The following is a 20,995-nucleotide window of genomic DNA, read 5'->3' as shown; positions in this document are numbered from 1 at the left end:
AAGATATCCCGTTGGAGATCGAGGGTCATGTGCTCAGGCTCTGCAGCACATTCCATTGGTCCTCTTGGCAGGTCTTGGAAGGGCAAAGTTTCTGTGGCCACTTCCTGTGCTGCAGCTATATAAACTGCGCATGACCGCACGGCCATGCGCTACTGTACTTTTGCTTACGTGTGTTTGTTGTGAGTGCAAGTCGTCTTTGGATACCCCTTCCCTATTGAATGTCTGTTCGCGGAAGGTGTATGGTTGCTATCTAGCGCCCGACTTATCCTACAGCACTAATCACACGTTACAGCGTCCAGATGCTGTGACCGCCAGTACGGCGCCGTGCACTTCCTCTGTGCTTTCCTTACCCAAGCCTGGGTGGTTAGTGGCGTTCGTCAGTGCGGCACCGCATGCACTCTTGTGCCCTAATATTGTTATTCAGCTTCCTTACACACCCAGTTGCGGTGTTGTGCCAGCAAGGGTCTAATCGGACTTCAATCCTAGTTGGGGTTGAGTTCGCTGACTACTTGCTCGCCTTCTATGTGCGGTACCGCGATCCTGTGACGCAACAGGATCGCTTCCTTCACGCTGGGTGAAGTTTAACCCACGTGTGTATACTTATGAGTACCGCCATATAGTCCGTCATTACTTAGCAGCAGGTTCCATCTCTGCACGGTGGACCCCGGGCTGCGAACGCACTATACACTATCTGTCTTATTATTTGGTGCGTTCCGCTAGCCCTAACAGCGTCCCATCTCAATTCCTGTCAATTTTGCATTGAAAGGTCAAACGGCGCTCCTTCCCTTCCGAGCTCTCCCATGTGCCCAAACAGTGGTTTACCCCCACATATGGGGTATCAGAGTACTCAGGACAAATTGTGCAACAACTTTTTGGTTCCAATTTCTTCTCTTACTATTGGGAAAATAAAAAATTGGGGGCGAAAATATAATTTTTGTGAAAAAAAAATGATTTTTTATTTTTACGGTTCTGCATTATAAACTTCTGTGAAGCACTTGGTGGGTCAAAGTGCTCACCACACCTCTAGATAAGTTCCTTAGGGGGTCTACTTTCCAAAATGGTGTCACTTGTGGGGGGTTTCAATGTTTAGGCACATCAGTGGCTCTCCAAACGCAACATGGCGTCCCATCTCAATTCCAGTCAATTTTGCATTGAGAAGTCAAATGGCACTCCTTTGCTTCCAAGCTCTGTCATGCGCCCAAACAGTGGTTTACCTCCACATATGGGGTATCGTCGTACTCAGGACAAATTGTACAACAAAGTTTGGGGTCCATTTTCTCCTGTAACCCTTGGTAAAATAAAACAAATTGGAGCTGAAGTAAATTTTTTGTGAAAAAAAGTTAAATGTTAATTTTTATTTAAACATTCCAAAAATTCTTGTGAAACACCTGAAGGGTTAATAAACTTCTTGAATGTGGTTTTGAGAACCTTGAGGGGTGCAGTTTTTAGAATGGTGTCACACTTGGGTATTTTGTATCATATAGACCCCTCAAAATGACTTCAAATGAGATGTGGTCCCTAAAATAAAATGGTGTTGTAAAAATGAGAAATTGCTGGTCAACTTTTAACCCTTATAATTCCCTAACAAAAAAAATTTTGGTTCCAAAATTGTGCTGATGTAAAGTAGACATGTGGGAAATGTTACTGATTAAGTATTTTGTGTGATATATCTCTGTGATTTAATTGCATAAAAATTCAAAGTTGGAAAATTGCAAAATTTTCAAAATTTTCGCCATATTTCCATTTTTTTCACAAATAAACGCAGGTAATATCAAATAAATTTTACCACTACCATGAAGTACAATATGTCACGAGAAAACTATGTCAGAATCACTGGGATCCGTTGAAGCATTCCAGAGTTATAGCCTCATAAAGGGACATTGGTCAGAATTGTAAAAATTGGCCCAGTCCATAACGTGCAAACCACCCTTGGAGGTAAAGGGGTTAAGGGGCACATATAATATCATGGTTATTCTGGCAGTTCAATTTTTATTTTGGCATTTAACCTATGGTTTAAATAATTTCATATTTGGATAAGACTTTTTCTGGCCATACATGTATCAACCGTGTTTGTTTATTTATTAAATGTTTTTATTTTTGAAGGTAGAGACAAGGAAGCATTTAAGCTTTTAGATAAATGTTATAGTTTTATACTTTTTTACAACATTGTTTTATATTTTATTTTTTTCCCGTCTTACTAGAGAACCTATACTTGAGTTAATTTGAAGGCTTATACCTCATTATTGCAGTATTTTGTGAAATTGCTGTTCTACTATGAGGCTTAGCCATAGAATTAATTTTAATTTTAGTTTCTAAAAGATTTTAGAAACTAAAAAATACACATGTGGTTTTTTGAGTACATAAATGTCTGATCTACCAAAACATAACAATAATTAACCCTATCAATAAACACCATAAGCAGAATTTTTTTTGTTACTTTGACAGTCGAAAAACAGCAGGTTATATCTGTCACAAAATTATATTAATAAAAATGTTGTTTTGCCTTGCAAAAAATTAGCTCTCATATAGTTATATGAACCAAAAAATGTAAATATTACTGGTCTTGGAAAATGGCAAAATATTAAAAAATTTTTTTTTAGAAATTTCTGTTTTTTCCCAATAAAATAATTTAAAAAATGAACATGTTTGTTATGAAGGTAATTATACTGATATGTTGTCAAGTCATTTTAGCCACACAATGTAAGACATAAAAACAATTCCCAAAAAACAATTCCATAATTGCATTTTTTTTTTGCAATTTCACTGCACTTGGAATTTTTTTCTCATTTTCCAGTAGATTACGTAATAAAATAAATGGAGTCTTTCAGAAGTACAACTCTTTCCACAAAAACACAAGCCATCATACATCTACATGTGCTTCTCACAAAATTAGAATATCATCAAAAAGTGAATTTATTTCAGTTCCTCAATAGAAAAAGTGAAACTCACATGTTATATTCAGTCATTACAAACAGAGTGATCTATTTCACGTGTTTATTTCTGTTAATGTTTATGATTATGTCTTACAGCCAATGAAGACACAAAAGTCATTATCTCAGTAAATTAAAATGCTTTATAACACCATCTTGAAAAATTATTTTAGCCCTGCTGTGGGACAATAAAAAAAAATCACTGCTTTGGTACCATGGGGTCTATATGACCCAGGCTCAAATTCGTCATATTTCATTAAAATGAACATGCTGGCTGTTCAGAATAATCAAGTTTTATTCTGTCATCAGTTCAGAACACAGTTATGAAATCAAACGTAACTTTGAAGTGATTTATTTGTCATCATCAAACACAAACTGAAATTTATACCAAATGCTTTACTAATAACCAAAAGTATTCAAATTCAATACAAAAAATGCACAATAACTTAAACTGTGTGGATTTTAGTAAAAACATAATGGTAACGAAATATCTGTAAATAAATTTAGCCCTAGCATTCACTGCACGTCATAGTGCCATGTTCTTCACAAATGAACTTCTTGCAGTCATTGCAAACAAATCCCGTCTTTTTGTCCTTCGATAGAGTGCACACATAGCGCCGTTTGCAATGTCCTGTAACATTGTTGGTGTCTCTTGGAACGTCTGATGGTGCCTTTCGACCCAGCTCAAATTGTCTTCCAAATTTCCTTCATTATCAGTATCAACATCACTAGAAGCATCCAAAGCTGCCAGTACTTCATCAGGAGTCATCACAGTTCATCCAGCCATTGTTTATTTTCAATTATATTACAAAACCTGTGAATAAACAGAAAATATTTTTTTTAAAAAGTCAGACAATAAAGGTACTATGGGGTATAACAAAGAAACAAAATTGAAAAACAAATTCAAAATATCATCAACATAAGCAGAAATATGTTACTTAAAAATACATAGAAGGTCAATTTCTGAGATTGACCAGTTTTAGAAATATTTCAATTTATTCAGCACTGGGGTCTATATGACCCCATGGTTCCACAGCAGGGTTAAAATCCAAAATGTTGGCCTACTGAAATGTATGTTCAGTAAATGCACTCAATACTTGGTTAGGGCTCATTTTGCATCAATTACTGCATCACTGTGGCAAGGCATGAAGGCATTCAGCCTGTGGTACTGCTGAGGTGCTATGGAAGCCCATGTTGCTTTGATTGCAGCCTTCAGAGCACTTCATGCTTCCCTCTGCTGACAAGTTTTTTGAAGATGGAAACTTCATACACCAGCAGGACTTGGCACCTCTCCACACAACAGAAAGTACCAATACCTGATTTAAAAAAACGTATCCAGAGATTAAGATGGGCACACTGTATAGTTCAGTGAGAGAGGTGCTGGCTGGACATCTAACGCCAAATATACACAAAAACAGCCGCACTCCAGTCCTGGTTTCAGTGTAGAAAGTTTATTGTTTTTATTCAAATGCACAGGCACCACCAAATAATTATTAAAGAGAGCAAAACAAGTGATTGCGGACAACACGATAACACGGTAACGTTTCGACCTGGCACGGTCTTTTTCAAAGCCTCACTTAAATGAGAGGAGTGGTAAGGAAGAGAAGGTATGAGCAGAGAGTCCTCAAGGACAGTTCCAAGTAGAATCCAGGAGTAAGATGTCCGTATCATTGGTGGTGCAGTCCACTTTCTACACTGAAACCAGGACTGGAGTGCGGCTGTTTTTGTGTATATTTGGTTTAAAAAAACAACACTATTACTGTGCTTGATTGGCCAGCAAACTTGCCTGACCTTAACCCTATAAAGAATCTATGGAGCATTGCCAAGAGGAAGATGAGAGACACCAGACCTAACAATGCAGACAAACTGAAGGCTGCTATCAATACAAACTAGCCTTCCATAACACCTACGCAGTGCCACAGGCTGATCGCCTCCATGCCACGACTCTACTGCTCTCTCACTTGCTAATTTTTTTTAGTCAAAACTGGCCAACAATCAGAGCAAGCCTCAGGTTGTACTCCTCCCCTTGATCTTTCTATCAGCTAAACCACACCTTTGAGTAGCACCTCTTCACTGTTATCCTCAACACCATCATCATCATCCTCTAGCGCATGTAGTACTCAAAGTACTCTTTCTTCATCGTCAAGAAAATGGCAAATATCCATCATTGATTGTGTGGTCAAAAAATAACTGTTTGCTATCAGTCATCCACTGGTTTGACAACTAAACTTGTATCTTGTCAAGTTGCTGGAGGTGCAGTCACTGCCTTACCAGCTTGTACTCTGCTGCCTTTTTGAGAAAAGATGGGGTGCATTCCTCAGCCTTGCTGTACGATGCCAAGTTGCCATTATTTCTCGCTATCTGTTTTCATGAGTTGGATAACCTGGTCATTCTCTGGTCTTGTCTTTGAGCTCAAAAATGCACTGCACTATAGATATCTGGAACAGCAACTATGGTCAGGAACAAAAAAAGAGTTTCACAACTCAATATGGGAATGTTTTCAGTGTTAGCAATGCACCACTGCATCTATGACAGGTTATGAAGACAGGGACCGATGTCTGTTTTCACCGCCAGGTGTTAGTTATTTGTCCCCATGACCCTGCTCAGCTGGCATGACCTCATCCCTAACAATCAAAATGTATATTGCTGAGTACACATACTCATGCAAGGCAAGAGCTGTTAAGTACTTTTACAATTTAAAAGCCTGGGGAGAAAAGCCACAACGTGGAACAGTTACTGTTGTGCATCAAGAGGCAACTCACTGGCTGGCTGGCTCCACATGAACTGCAACTTGGATATGTAATGAATGACGTATTAATCAGCAGTAGAGATGAGCGAACCTTTCAAGGTTCGAATTGGATTGGATTCGGCAAAAAGACCGCCGCTCACTGAACAGTTCATTGAATGTACCTGAACGCCATTAGATTCAATGAGAGACAAAACCAAACGCATACACAAAACCTTAAAGGGTCACAAAAATATTCTCAAACAGCTAAACTTAGAGACAGAGACCATGAAAAGGGGCATCAATTGACCCACAGTAGAAATTTGCACATGGCATAGTAAGCCATGGGACATGCATGAGGTATCAGGGTCTGGCCCAGCATTTACAGCTTTCAAATTAACTTTCAATGAGAACTCAGTGATTAAGGAAGTGGTGTAAACTTTTTTAAGCTGGATGACCTCACAACTCATGCAACACCACCATTTTTTTCTTTTATTCCAGCCACACTAGGATGGCACAAACATCAGCTTCATAGACTACTATTAAAAATGTAAGAATAGTAACACAGGTAATTGACAGAAAATAAGTGCAGGCCCGCCTGTCTGAGAGCCCTCATTACACAGGCAACCCACCAGATGGAGATCCAACTTTGAGTGTCCACATTTAAAAAAATAATTGAAACACAGCACTCAAGTGCCATCAAATTCCAAAGAGTAGAAACAGTATAATAGGCCTCCGACACACCTTCTACTACAGGCAACCCACCAGATGGAGACCCAACTTTGAGTCTCCATATTTGTAAAAATAATTGTCACACATCACTTAAGTCTGATCAATTTCCACAGAGTAGAAACAGTATAATAGGCCTCTGACACATCTATTACAGGCAGCCCACCAGATGGAGACTCAACTTGGAGTTTCCACATTACAAAAAAGTTTGTAACATTTGTAACAGCAGTAACAACAGCAGATATAGAAGACACCACAAAGATGGCATAGACTGAAATAACACGAAACCAATACATGACACTGAAAACAACACCATAGCCTAATCTGCCCAATCTGCGAATATGGTGCAAAAGTCATCAGAGAACCATAACTTGTTAATTTTGATGTAAGTTAGGTAGCCTACACTTTGAGGGGACAGCCGGATGCACTTATCCATCAGGACATCACCAGCAGCGCTGAAGAGACATTATGCGAGAACACTGGCTGCTGATCAAGACAAAACCTCCAAGGCGTGACAGGCGAGATCAGGCCACTCTTCCATTTTTGAAGACAAAAATATAAAAGGATCCAAACCCTTGTTTAAACAACTCAGAGAAATTGCTTATGCCACTTACACTGCGGCTGCTGCTAATGTTTTGTCGATGATGCCTTTATGTTCCCGGGGTTAGATTAGGGGTTACAATCTTGTAGATTGTAAGCTTGCGAGCAGGGACCTCACCCCTAATGTCACTGTTAAAATTGTCTTACCTTGTACTGAATTTATTGTCTGTACATGTCCCCGCTTATTGTAAAGTGCTGCGGAATTTGTTGGCGCTATATAAATACAAATTATTATTATTAAATTATTATTATTATTATTATTAGACAACTGGGATGCACACTGGGTGCTTCACTGCTGTCTTGGAGAAAACTACTCTTAAGATTGTCTACAAATGTATTTCGATACTCCAAAGTGTGCACATTCTTTTTCCAGGGGGAAAGCATCTGGCTAAATTTACTCTTGTACCGTGGATTTAACAGAGTGACAACCCAGTAGTTAGCACTATTTCTAACCCTAAGAATACGGGCATCATGTTGAAGAGAGTGCAACAAGAAGTTACTCATGTGTCGGACGCTTCTATGAGGTCCAAATCCATGCTGTGTTGGTGGCATGGTAACACTCAAGGTTGCTTCCTCCATCCCCTCCCGCTAACCATCTTAGTAGCCATTTCAAAACTGTGCAGAACAGTGCACAGGTCCTTCACCTGTGCCCACTCCGCAAGCATCATTTTCACCACATTTAGACTGTGTTGGCCTAGGTTATGCAAAAGGACATCCTGTACCAGAGTTGGTCGCTACTGCCACAGCCACTGCACTATGTGCAGAGTAGAATTCCAACATGTCAAAACATTGCTAAACAAACGGTTAACTGGTAGGCTGAATTACCTCTCTAATCACTAGATTAGCTAGTTGATGACCTGTGGGCTGCGATCGTTGGAATTTAGCACACTGCGACAGTGCTTTCTGCACAAGTGGATCCAGACCATGATAGCAGTAGAGAAATTGCTGTATCACCAGATTTAAGATGTGAGCCATGCCATGCACGGGTGTGAGGTTGCCACGGTGTAGGGCTGCCACCAGGTTTGCACCATTATTGCACACAGCCTTCCCTGGCTCTAGGTTTAGTGGAGACAGACATTGCTCTACCTGGATACCTGTCCACAACTCTTGAGCTGTGTGACTGTGATCTTCAAGGCATATTAATTTAATGACTGCCTGATTGCGATAATCCATGGCTGCGCAGTAAGGAGGTGGGGGAGACTGTATGTGCACTGTTGGAACCCGTGTCTGATTAAGGTAGAGGTTGAGGGCACAGGTGGAGGCTCTAGAGGAGGTGGAGGAGGCAGAAACAGTGGAGGAAGTGTTAGATACAGAGGTTTACCCCACAACCCTTGGGGATTTAAAGACTTTTGGAGCAGCCCCTTGATTGCCTTCCCCCACAGCTACCAGAGTCTCCTAGTGCCCAGTCAGCAAGATGTAACACCTTTACTCATATTTCCTTGTCCTGGTGTCAGTGGTGAAATGCACCATGACAGACATAAATGTTTTCAGAGAATGGGTGATGGTATCGGTGACATGCTGGTGTAGCGCAGGCAAAGCTTTCTTATAGAAGTAATGGTGACTGGGCAACTGGTCCTTGCGGACTGCGACTGCTATCAACTTTTCTAAAAGCATCTATATCCACCAGTCAGAAAGGCAGCATGTCTGTGGCCAACAGATTTGAGATGGTGGAGTTCAAGCTCTTCATTCTTTTATGAAACTAGAACTGCGGGACCGAGGACAGGACAAACTGCTGGACTGTCAGTGAGGTGCAGGCGGAGATGTTATGGTGGGTTGAGAAAGATGTGTTGTGCTAGGTGACACAAAATCAACAGTGTACTTCTGGAACAGCTGCCTGGCTTCACTCACACCGACTGTGGTGGTTAAACAATTGAAGTTTCTGTGTGAGAAGATTTGGAATGGCAACAGAGGAGGAATAAGCAGCAGATGGGGTTTATGGGACAGCAGTTGGTTGGTGAGGACAGCTAGTCCACATTTGAAAGCAGTGAGATTCCCAGGCATGTTGACGCGCATGTGTCGGTCCATGAATGTTGTTGTCAAATTTGTGCAATTTTTGCCTCTACTACAGCTTTTTTTGCAAACTTGACAGATAACATCTGTAGGGTCATCCTTTGCAAGTCTCAAAAAATTCCCAGTCTGGGCAACCCTTGTCGCCCCCGCAAACTCTACACTCGCGACTGGTGCGGGCCACAGCCAGAGTTGGGGCTGAGGATGCAGTGCTTGTTGTGGTTGCATTACTTTGTGTCTGTGTGATAAGCTGAAAATGTAAATTTCTCATCTTCCTTCTAATCAGCTGGTGAGCTACTTAGCTGCGTAACTCTGGGTTCATACCAAGTGGGATCTGCAACTTCATTATCATCCTCTCTGTTCTCACACACCTCACACAGAGTCACCCTCCTCCACTTCCTTTCCTGACACCACAGTACAATCCACGTGCACCTCTAGTATCTGAGTCTCATCAGGATCACATCCACCCTTGGTGGTTAACATCTGGTGATGAGTGTCTGGATTTTTCTCGTACCCTACTTTCACTCAGTCCCAGATCCAACATGAAAACATTTTGGGCATCGCTAAATATACTTTCCACCTCTGCATTCTGTAATTCGTCAGAGCAGACCTCTGATGCCCATGGAATGCAATGTATGAACAGCTCTTCAGAATGACCCATCTGAGGTTCCCCACCATCAGTTGGGCATTTGGAAATTTTTGACATGGGGAAACAAGGGTTATTGGGGTGCCATCTATGAGGATTGCACTGCATGTGATATTAAGGTGGAGGAAGAGGAAGAGAGGTCACTTGATGTGGCGCTTGCCATCCACTTGAGCATGTGTTCTATCTGAGCCTCATCTACAAGGTGAGTGGCTTCCAAAGAAAGGGAGTCGAGTAGGCCGGGCAGTGACAGATATTGCCAGTGGTCTTTGGATAGAACGAGACAGTGTGTTACGGCTGACAGAACGCACTGAGTAAATATAGAGATAGTATAAGTGCGTTAGCAGCCCGGGGTCCATCATGCAGGAGTGGAACCTGCTGGTAGTAAATGGTGGCACTATATGGTGGTGCTAGCCTTAGTAGACATGGGTACTGTCACCTGGTCTGTATAGGAGCAAACTCTGTTGCTTCACAGAGTCGCCAGGATTAAAGATAATGCTGTGCCCTGTTAGCATTCACAGGGTGCAGCAAATGGATACTAGTGGGATCCCTGACACTCACCCCAACTATGCTGGTGGTTGATCCCGCTCTGACCCTCGGTGGCTTTTGAGCCCGCGCCTGAGGACGCCCTGAGTCAGATGCTGGGATCAAATGGGAGTTCCCACCCTACACTGAAGGATTGTCAGGAGACGCTAAAGTTAGCCACACAGAGTGAGTACAGTACCGCAGTGGCGGTCACTGCAGGAAAGACACCGTATATTTTGTGCCTGGTGCTGAATGGCACTATCTGACGCTAGACAGCTACAACACTTGCGAACATTCACCAACTCTAGGGATGGGAATGATTTGGAGCTTCCACCAGAACAGGCATACATCCAGACACACACAAATACTGATTTACACTAGCGCATGGCCGTGCGGCCATGCAAACCTTTTATAGCTGTAGCACTCAAGGACCTTCCTAGTGGTCCAAAAGGAGCTGCTAGAGCACCTGAGCGTGTGACCCCCGATCTCCAATGGGAGGTCGTTCTGTGGGCATGCTCAGTATGGGAAAAGCAGGACTTGAAACGCCTGCTCACTGCTGATCAGTACTGGCTACACAGCCAGCGCCTGGAAAGGCAGCAGTAACCAAGTGCACAGTATCAGCTTGAGGCATACGCTGGGACCGACGTCTCTGCTGAGCAGGCTCCACTGCGGCTGGAGGAGAATAAAAGACAGGAACGGACATGGTTCGAGATTCCCCCTGTGCAGCGGTGGGAACTCGACTACTAACACAGTGTTTGTTCAGTTGAGATTTCATTCACATTAGCACCTAACCCAGGTGCATGTCGAACATTAAGGCTATTCCTCCTTTCACAACCACCTCACTTTTTCCCAATCATGTTGTAAGTAGCCTTCCCCTTTTGCACCCTGCAGTTTCACAACCTTTGGCCCACAGTTGTCAGTCACCTGTTACCAAATAAGCAATCACTATTTATTTTTTTAGACAGTGTGCCTGAACAACATTGTTATGCCTAATAATTTTTAAGTGGAAATCTGGCCTTCTGATTTGCCACTGAAACACAGTTTTATCACAAATGATTTGGAGTAGCTAATTGATCCTCGTGGCTGCAACACTATATTAGGCCAAACGATTTTTAAGTGGAAATCTAGCCTTCTGATTTGCCACTGAAGCACAGTTTTAGCACAAACGACTTTGAGTAACTAATTTGGCCTCGTGGCTGCAACACTATATTAGGCTTAATGATATATAAGTGGAAATTTGGACTTCTGATTTGCACTGAAACAGTTTCAGCACAAACGATTTGGAGGAGCTAAATGGGCCTCATGGTTGCAGCACTATATTAGGCCTAACAATTTTTAAGTGGAAATCTGGTCTCCGATTTGCCACTGCCATTTTAGCACAAATGACCTGAAGTAGCTAATTGGGCCTCCAGGCCGCAACCCAATATTAGTCCTATTCATTTTTAAGTGAAAATCTGGCCTTCTGATTTTCCCCCGAAACACAGTTTTAGCACAAATGATTTGATGCAGCAAATGGGGCTTCTGGAAACTGCCACACATTTTTTGTATAATGTAGTTCGATGTTGGAAGATCAATTTCACACAGGACTAATTCACTTTCTGCAGGACAAGTTCACTTTCTGCAGCACCAGCACTATCGCAAGAGTGACCTCTCTGCACTGTGACACTGAGCAAATGGTGCCAGCAAAACAAGATATCCCCTTTTCCTGTGACATTTTACTTCAGCAACCAATCACAGAAGACCTAGTGTCATGATGTTATGAATTGTGTCTGCATCCTGATTAGTTGCCGGAATCAACTCACATAAAGTTAAGTGAAAAAAAAGCTACACTGCTCCTGTAATTACTTCAGATGCTCCTTTAACCTCTCAATACCCCCTCTCCTCATCAAATACATCCCCCCGCTTATCATAAAGCACCACAATCCTTGCCAAAGTTATTTAAAAGTATTAGTGGAAACACGATGATTTATCTAACTTTGACAGACTTTTGCCGACTTTGAGTAAAAATGCTTGTGAGAGCAAACACGAATTCAAATGTTAGGTGTCGAGTTCCCGCTTCTGCACAAGGGGAATCTCGAGCCATCTCCGCTGCGGTCTCCCATTCTTATCCAGCCGCAGTCGAGTCTGCTCAGCAGAGACATTGGTCCCAGCGTCTTGCTCAGTCTCACTCTGTACAAAGAGTTACTGCTGCTTTTCCTGCTTCTGCCATTGAAGTCAGTGTTGGGCAGCGGCGAGCAGATGCTTTTGGGGCTAAGTCCTGCTTTTCTCTTTCTGAGCATGCCCAGGGCAAGATCTCCCATTGGAGATCGAGGGTCACATGCTCAGGTACTGCAGCACATCCCATTGGTCCTCCAGGAAGGTCCTGAAAGGGCAAAACTTTGGTAGCAGCTTCCCATTGGTCCTTTATTGGAGGGTCCTGAATGTGCTGCAACTATATAAGCTGCGCATGACCGCACGGCCATGCGCTAGTGTACATTTGTAAATGTGTGTGTGTTGTGAGTGAAAGTCGCTCTTTAAATAACCCTCCCTATTGGATGACTATCTAGCGCCCGACTTAGCCATCAGCACGTAAACACACAATACAGTGTCTTATTGCTGTGACCCCCAGTGCGGCGCCTTGTGCTTTCACAGCGCTTTCCTGACCCAAGCCTGGGTGGTTAGTGGCGTTCGCCAGTGCGGCACTGCATGCACTCTCGTGCTTCTATTGCTGTCACTCTGACACCTCAGTAGCGGTGTCGAGCGCATGAGGTCTATGTACTCAAATCCTGTGTCTTGGGATTGAGTTCTGAGACTCGTTGCTTGCGCTCTTGGTGCGGTACCACGGCCCTGTGACGTAACAGGGTTCGCTTCCTTCACACAGGGTGAGGTTAGCCCATGTGTGTATTCACTTTGTACCGCCATATAGTCCGTCATTACTTGGCAGCAGGTTCCATCTCTGCACGGTGGACCCCGGGCTGCGAACGCACCATACTCTATCTGTCTTATTATTTGGTGTGTTCCGATAGCCCTAACATTACACTAGCGCCAGGGTCTGGCTAGTAATGACGGACAAACAGCAATCCTTGCGGTATATCCAGCAGCTGGAGGGTAGGTTGGCGGCTCTCGAGAGCTCAACCTCAGCTGTGGATGCAGCAACCTTGTCCATTGCCACCCCTGTTCCGACATTATCTCGCCTCCCGCTGCCAGAAAAATTTTCTGGTGATAGCAAATTTTGTAGGGGATTCGTGAGTCAGTGCTCTATTCACCTCGAGCTCCTGGCTGCACGTTTTCCCACAGAGCGGGCTAAGGTGGGATTTATAGTGTCTCTCTTGTCGGACAGGGCGTTGGAATGGGCTATGCCGCTGTGGGAGCGTGACGATCATGTGGTGCAGAGTGCTCCGCTGTTCCTGAGCACCCTGAAACAGGTCTTTTTAGGACCTCAAGTCACCCATGATACTGCGCTCCAACTGCTGACATTAACTCAGGGTGAGTCCTTGGTCAGTCATTTTGCCGTCCAATTCCGCACTTTAGCTTCTGAGCTGGACTGGTCGGATAACGCCCTTAACCCCATATTTTGGAGGGGCCTGGCTGATCACGTTAAGGACGCTCTGGCCACTAGGGAGATTCCTGCCACACTGGAGGAGTTAATAACTGTCTCCACTCGAATTGACCTCCGTTTTAACGAGCGGAGGTTAGAGCGAGCCCAGTGTAGGCAGAGGTTTCGGCTGGCTCCTACATTCGCCAAACCTCTGGAATCTCCGGTCCTGGTTCCTGAGTCACATGAGGCCATGGAAGTGTCACAAGCGGGATCTAAGTCCCAGACCGCCTGTGCACTCAAGGTCTGTCATGTTTGCCAGCAGTCAGGACATCTAGCCACCAGATGTCCTCAGAGGTCGAGGAAACGTCAGCGTCTAGTAGTAGTAGGTGGAGGTACACTAGACACGGCGACGTTGCCTCTAAATTGTCCTTTAAGGGGACAATTATTATAGGCTCATTCTCCCACTCTGTAGAGCTCTGCGTGGATTCTGGGGCGGAGGGCAATTTTATGTCTTCTGCCTTCGCCCAACGTCACGCAATACCCCTGGTTATGCTAGCTCAACCAGTATCAGTACGAGTGGTGAATGGGTCGACACTGCTCTCACAGATAACACACCAGACCATCCCTTTTACTCTGTCCATGTCACCATCTCATCAGGAGATTATATCTCTGCTCGTCATTCCTGAGGGAATTGATGAGGTCCTGTTGGGAATACCTTGGCTACGGTACCACTCTCCTCATATCGAGTGGTCCTCAGGCAGAATTCTGGGATGGGGCGAATCTTGTGGGGGTAGGTGTCAGAGGGAGTGCGTTCAGGTTGCTACTACAGAGGTACCCGCAGATCTATCCTCTCTCCCCAAGCAGTATTGGTCTTATGCAGACGTGTTCTCCAAAAAGGCGGCAGAGATCCTTCCGCCCCATCGCCCCTATGACTGTCCTATTGATCTCTTGCCTGGTGCTGAGCCTCCCCGGGGTCGAGTCTATCCGTTATCTCTCCCGGAGACGGAGGCAATGTCACAGTACATCCAGGAAAATCTGGCAAGAGGATTCATTAGGAAGTCAGTGTCACCTGCTGGGGCAGGGTTCTTCTTCGTGCAGAAGAAGAATGGGGAATTGCGTCCATGCATAGACTACAGGGATCTTAACGCCATCACCGTTAAGAATAAGTATCCTTTGCCCTTGATATCTGAGCTCTTCGATAGGCTTCGGGGAGCAAGGGTATTTACTAAATTAGATCTGCGGGGTGCTTACAACCTGATTCGCATCCGTGAGGGGGACGAATGGAAGACGGCTTTTAACACCAGGGATGGGCACTATGAATATCTGGTGATGCCCTTCGGGCTCTGTAATGCCCCAGCCGTTTTCCAAGACTTTGTGAAGGACATCTTCCGGGATATGCTTTCCACATCGGTCGTAGTCTATCTGGATGATATTCTCATCTACTCTCCAGATATTGACTCCCACCGGAGAGATGTTTGCAAAGTCTTCGACCTCCTACAGGCAAACTCCCTCTATGCCAAGTTGGAGAAGTGTATGTTCGAGCAGGAGTCCTTACCTTTCCTAGGCTACATCATCTCGCCCAGGGATTGGCTATGGATCCTGCCAAACTACAGGCTGTGATGGAGTGGCAGGAACCCCATTCTCTTAAAGCGGTGCAGTGCTTTATGGGGTTCATTAATTATTATCGCCAGTTCATTCCGCACTTCTCAACTTTGGTAGCTCCCTTGGTTGCCCTCACCAAGAAGGGGGCAAATCCAAAATTGTGGTCTGAGGAGGTCTCCAAGGCCTTTAACTCCATAAAGTCACACTTCGCTAGCGCTCCCATCCTACATCGCCCCGATGTTGATAAGCCATTTATCATGGAGGTGGATGCCTCTTCTGTTGGTGCTGGAGCAGTCCTCTTCCAAAAGGATGCTCAAGGTCGGAAGCATCCTTGCTTCTTCTTTTCTAAGACCTTCTCACCAGCAGAGAGGAATTATTCCATCGGGGACAGGGAGTTGCTAGCCATGAAGTTGGCTTTCTTGGAGTGGAGACATCTCTTGGAGGGAGCACGTTTTCCCTTCCAAGTCTTCACAGACCATAAAAATTTGGTGTACCTGCAGACAGCCCAGCGGTTGAATTCTCGCCAGGCCAGATGGTCCTTATTCTTCTCCCAGTTTCATTTCACCCTCCATTTTCTTTCTAGGGAGAAGAACATTCGGGCCGATGCTCTCTCTCGCTCCGTTGTGTCATCTGCGGAGGAGGAAGAGGAGCCTCGGCTTATTGTCCCCACCGAGAGCTTGAGAACTGTGGCCCCGGTTTCGCTAGAGTCTGTGCCTCCGGGCAAGATTTTTGTACCATCCAGTTTGCGACCGGAGGTTCTCTCTTGGGCACACTCGTCCAGGGTGGGTGGACATTTTGGTTCCAAAAGGACATCTGAGTTACTGGCGAGGACATACTGGTGGCCGCATATGGCTCGTGATGTCGCAGAATATGTTCGGGTGTGTGTCTCTTGCGCCAAGAACAAGTCCCCTCGGCAATGGCCAGCTGGTTTGCTTTACCCTCTGCCGGTGGCGGACAGGCCCTGGGAGATGGTCGGGATGGACTTTGTGGTGGGCTTACCCAAGTCTCGTAACTGCACCATTATCTGGGTGATCACCGACCATTTTTCCAAAATGGTGCACTTGGTGCCTCTTCCACGGCTACCTTCTGCAAGGGCGTTGGCTGTCTTGTTCATCAAACATATCTTTCGCCTACACGGTATGCCAGACAAAATTGTTAGTGACCGGGGTCCCCAGTTTGCGTCTCGATTCTGGAGAGAGCATTGTCGTCTACTCAGTATTGAGTTGAATCTCTCTTCGGCATATCATCCCGAGACGAATGGGTTGGTAGAGAGGGCCAACCAGACCTTGGTCACATATTTACGACATTTTGTTTCTGCCAGGCAGGATGACTGGGCATCCTTGCTACCATGGGCAGAGTTTGCGCTTAACAACGCCGTAGCCGACTCCACCGGTCAGACTCCATTCCTCCTAAATTACGGCCAGCATCCGCGTGTCCCTGTGCCTGTGTCTTCTGCTGACTCCAGGGTGGCAGACTGGGCTGTGGAGGCACGGGACATTTGGGACCGCACTCAGGATGCCATTCGGGCCTCCAAGGAGAGAATGAGGTCCTCCGCCAATGCTCGTCGGCGTCCCGCTCCGCCCTTTGCTCCTGGCGACTTAGTGTGGCTCTCCGCCCGTAAAATCAGGCTGCGTGTTGAATCCACTAAGTTTGCACCTCGCTACTTGGGTCCCTTCAAGGTCCTTGAACAGGTTAACCCTGTGGTCTACCATCTGGCTCTTCCTCCACGCTTGGGTATCACCGACACCTTTCATGTGTCCCTCTTGAAACCCGTATACATGTCCCAGTTTTCCGAGTCATCTGCCAGGACATCGGGTTCGTCTACGGACGATTACGAGGTGAACGCTATTTTGGGGTGCAAGGTGGTACGTGGCAAAAAGTTCTATCTGGTGGATTGGAATGGTTATGGCCCAGAGGACAGGTCCTGGGAGCCTGCTGAAAACATTTGGGCCCCACAGCTCATTGCTGCCTTTGAGCGTAGCGAGGCCCAAGAAGGGGGGGTCATGTTAGGTGTCGAGTTCCCGCTTCTGCACAAGGGGAATCTCGAGCCATCTCTGCTGCGGTCTCCCATTCTTATCCAGCCACAGTGGAGTCTGCTCAGCAGAGACGTCGGTCCCAGCGTCTTGCTCAGTCTCACTCTGTACAAAGAGTTACTGCTGCTTTTCCTTCTTCTGCCATTGAAGTCAGTGTTGGGCAGCGGCGAGCAGATGCTTTTGGGGCTAAGTCCTGCTTTTCTCTTTCTGAGCATGCCCAGGGCAAGATCTCCCATTGGAGATCGAGGGTCACATACTCAGGTACTGCAGCACATCCCATTGGTCCTCCAGGAAGGTCCTGAAAGGGCAAAACTTTGGTAGCAGCTTTCCATTGGTCCTTTATTGGAAGGTCCTGAACGTACTGCAACTATATAAGCTGCGCATGACCGCACGGCCATGTGCTAGTGTACATTTGTAAATGTGTGTGTGTTGTGAGTGAAAGTCGCTCTTTAAATAACCCTCCCTATTGGATGACTGTTCGCGGAAGGTGTATGTTTGCTATCTAGCGCCCGACTTAGCCATCAGCACGTAAACACACAATACAGTGTCTTATTGCTGTGACCGCCAGTGCGGCGCCTTGTGCTTTCACAGCGCTTTCCTGACCAAAGCCTGGGTGGTTAGTGGCGTTCGCCAGTGCGGCACTGCATGCACTCTCGTGCTTCTATTGCTGTCACTCTGACACCTCAGTAGCGGTGTCGAGCGCATGAGGTCTATGTACTCAAATCCTGTGTCTTGGGATTGAGTTCTGAGACTCGTTGCTTGCGCTCTTGGTGCGGTACCACGGCCCTGTGATGTAACAGGATTCGCTTCCTTCACACAGGGTGAGGTTAGCCCATGTGTGTATTCACTTTGTACCGCCATATAGTCCGTCATTACTTGGCAGCAGGTTCCATCTCTGCACGGTGGACCCCGGGCTGCGAATGCACCATACTTTATCTGTCTTATTATTTGGTGCGTTCCGCTAGCCCTAACACCAAATGCTCTTGCCGAACTTTAGACTGGCGAACATTTTCTAAGTACATTCTCACATCTTTAATCAGCAATCAAACTTGAGTGTATGCTTCTTTTAGATCTGACATTGGCAGCTATTGAGTGATTTGTGTCACCTACTTTGAAGAGGTGCCAAAAATGTAATGTATAAACATGTGAAACAAAACACTTACAAACATACAAAATGTAGGGGTGAGAACACCAATTTGTACTAGTTTAGTGTAGGCCTGTGTTTGTTGAGGACCCTCAAGGTAAATGTCACAAGCTAAAAGATTTAGTGGAGAAAGAGGAGAAGTAGGAAGAAGAGGAGGAGCAGGTATAAGTTGAGGAGAACATATACTTGGTGCAGGTAGTGAACAAAGCACACTAACATTAAATGACAATGGTGGTGGCCATGACAACCAATCGTTTCAGTGAGATTACAATAATGAAACAAATGGGCCTTTGGTCATGCTGGCAGGAATAGCAAGCTTTATTCAAAGTGATGACCTTTGGAAAGCCACTTATTTAGAACCTTGCTATAAAAATGAGATGGAAGAATGTTTTTCAGGTTTTGATTGGGAAGCTAAATTGGCTTACTTCCTGGATCAGATTACCTGCTCCACGAACCTTTCATTGAGCAAAAGCAAAAGATTAACCAGCAGACCACTCTGCAATCCATGCAGACACAATGTTCCCCACCTGTGACCTTAGGACTAAAACAAGTAGCTGAGGCAGTAGCAGTGACTACAGTATATTTGACATGATGGATCAGATGTTTCTTCTGCCATTGCAACAAGCTGGTGCATTTCAGTAAACAGCAATGTACCATTTGAACAGCCATGTTCAGTTAAACCTAGACTGTGTCCTTTTTCAGATAGACACCCTGAGCCCCAATTTTGTGAATTTTGGACTTGAGTCAAGAACTGGCCTTGTTTGCTATGGAATTTGTGTTGCTTACAGCCTCTAGTGTCATGTCAGAAAGGTTAGTCAGTGCAATAGGTGGATATGTCACTCCAAAGTGGACCAGATTATCTGTCATAAGTAGGGTTGAGCGAAACGGGTCGGCCAGATTCAGAAGTCGCCGACTTTTGGCAAAGTCGGGTTTCATAAAACCCGACCCGACCCCTGTGTGGGGTCGGCCATGAGGTCGGCGATCTTCTGATCTGGAATCGGAATTCCGATACCGATTCCCGATATGTTTAAGATATCGGGAATCAGTATCGGAATTCATATTTAAGTGTAAAATAAAGAATAAAAATTAAAAAATATTGCTATACTCACCCTCGGATGCGCCCTGGTTTTCACCGGGAGCCTTCCTTCCTAAGAATGAGCGCCTGAAGGGCCTTCGATGACGTCACGGCATGTGATTGGTCGCATGAGCGGTCACATGGGCGGTCACGCGGCCAATCACAAGCCGCGACGTCATCTAAGGTCCTTCAGGCGCTAATTCTTAGGAAGGAAGCATCCGAGGGCGCGTCCGAGGGTGAGTATATTCCTAATAGGTATATACTCACCCTCGGACGCACCCTGGTTCTAACCCGCAGCCTTCCTTCCTAAGAATCAGCGCCTGAAGGACTTTAGATGACGTCGCAGCTTGTGATTGGTCACGTGATGCCCATGTGACCGCTCACGCGACCAATCACAAGCCGCGACGTCATCGAAGGTCCTTCAGGCGCTCATTCTTAGGAAGGAAGTCTGCCGGAAAGAACCAGGGCGCGTCCGAGGGTGAGTATAGCAATATTTTTTATTTTGATTCTTTATTTTACACTTAAATATGGATCCCAGGGCCTGAAGGAGAGTTTCCTCTCCTTCAGACCCTGGGAACCATTAGAAACCCAATGCACTGCATTGGGTTTCGTGTTTCGGCCGACCCCGACCCCGACTTTTCTATAGGATCGGCCGATTTCACTCGACCCGACTTTTGAAAAAGTCGGGTTTCGTGAAATCCGACCCGATCCTATAAAAAGAAAAGTCGCTCAACCCTAGTCATAAGCATGAAAAACTTTTATCAAAATGAATCAGGCATGCATCAGTGCACACTCTCATGAAATGATAGCTGATTCAAATGATTACAACGGCTATACAAACTGTTTGCTTGTCTATCTTTTGACTGTCATCTACACAATTCCGCTACCACCAGTACTGATGGGCCACACTCTGCTGGGCATCCACTCACTGTCCAATATGTCACCTATTCTGTAGTACTGCTGCTGCAGGGCTGCTGTTGTTGGAAGTAAATTGTCCATCATCTCATTGACTTATCCATTTTAATGCTCTGCCACGCTTTTCCTACCGCAGCCAGTGCACAGCCATGTCAGCCACACACCTCCTTGCTGCCCATTGTATTTCATAATGCTTGAATGTACTACTACTGTTGGAAAACCTATTTTACATGTTATTTCATCCAGAAGAAATAGCTGTAAAATAGCTAATTCTTATAAAAAAAACTTGATGATAAGCAAGAACTTATTCATGCTCAAAACAATGCTACTGTTTTGACTTCAGAAATAAGATGATTATTTTTGGACTGCTTGATAAAAAGACTTTGTCATTACCTAAATATTTTGTGATTTTTTTGTCTCTTCTGGTTGAGAGGCTGATACTTTGCCCCATTCAAAACAGTACAGTGCACCTCGATTGGTTCTCTAGTAAAGGAATAATTTTTGGATGGCTTATAAAAAGATATTGTATGACTTGTTCCATTTGCACCAC

The sequence above is a fragment of the Ranitomeya imitator genome, chromosome 2 (genome assembly GCF_032444005.1).
Source record: "Ranitomeya imitator isolate aRanImi1 chromosome 2, aRanImi1.pri, whole genome shotgun sequence".
NCBI lineage: Eukaryota > Metazoa > Chordata > Amphibia > Anura > Dendrobatidae > Ranitomeya > Ranitomeya imitator.
This window is presented reverse-complemented; position numbering follows the sequence as displayed.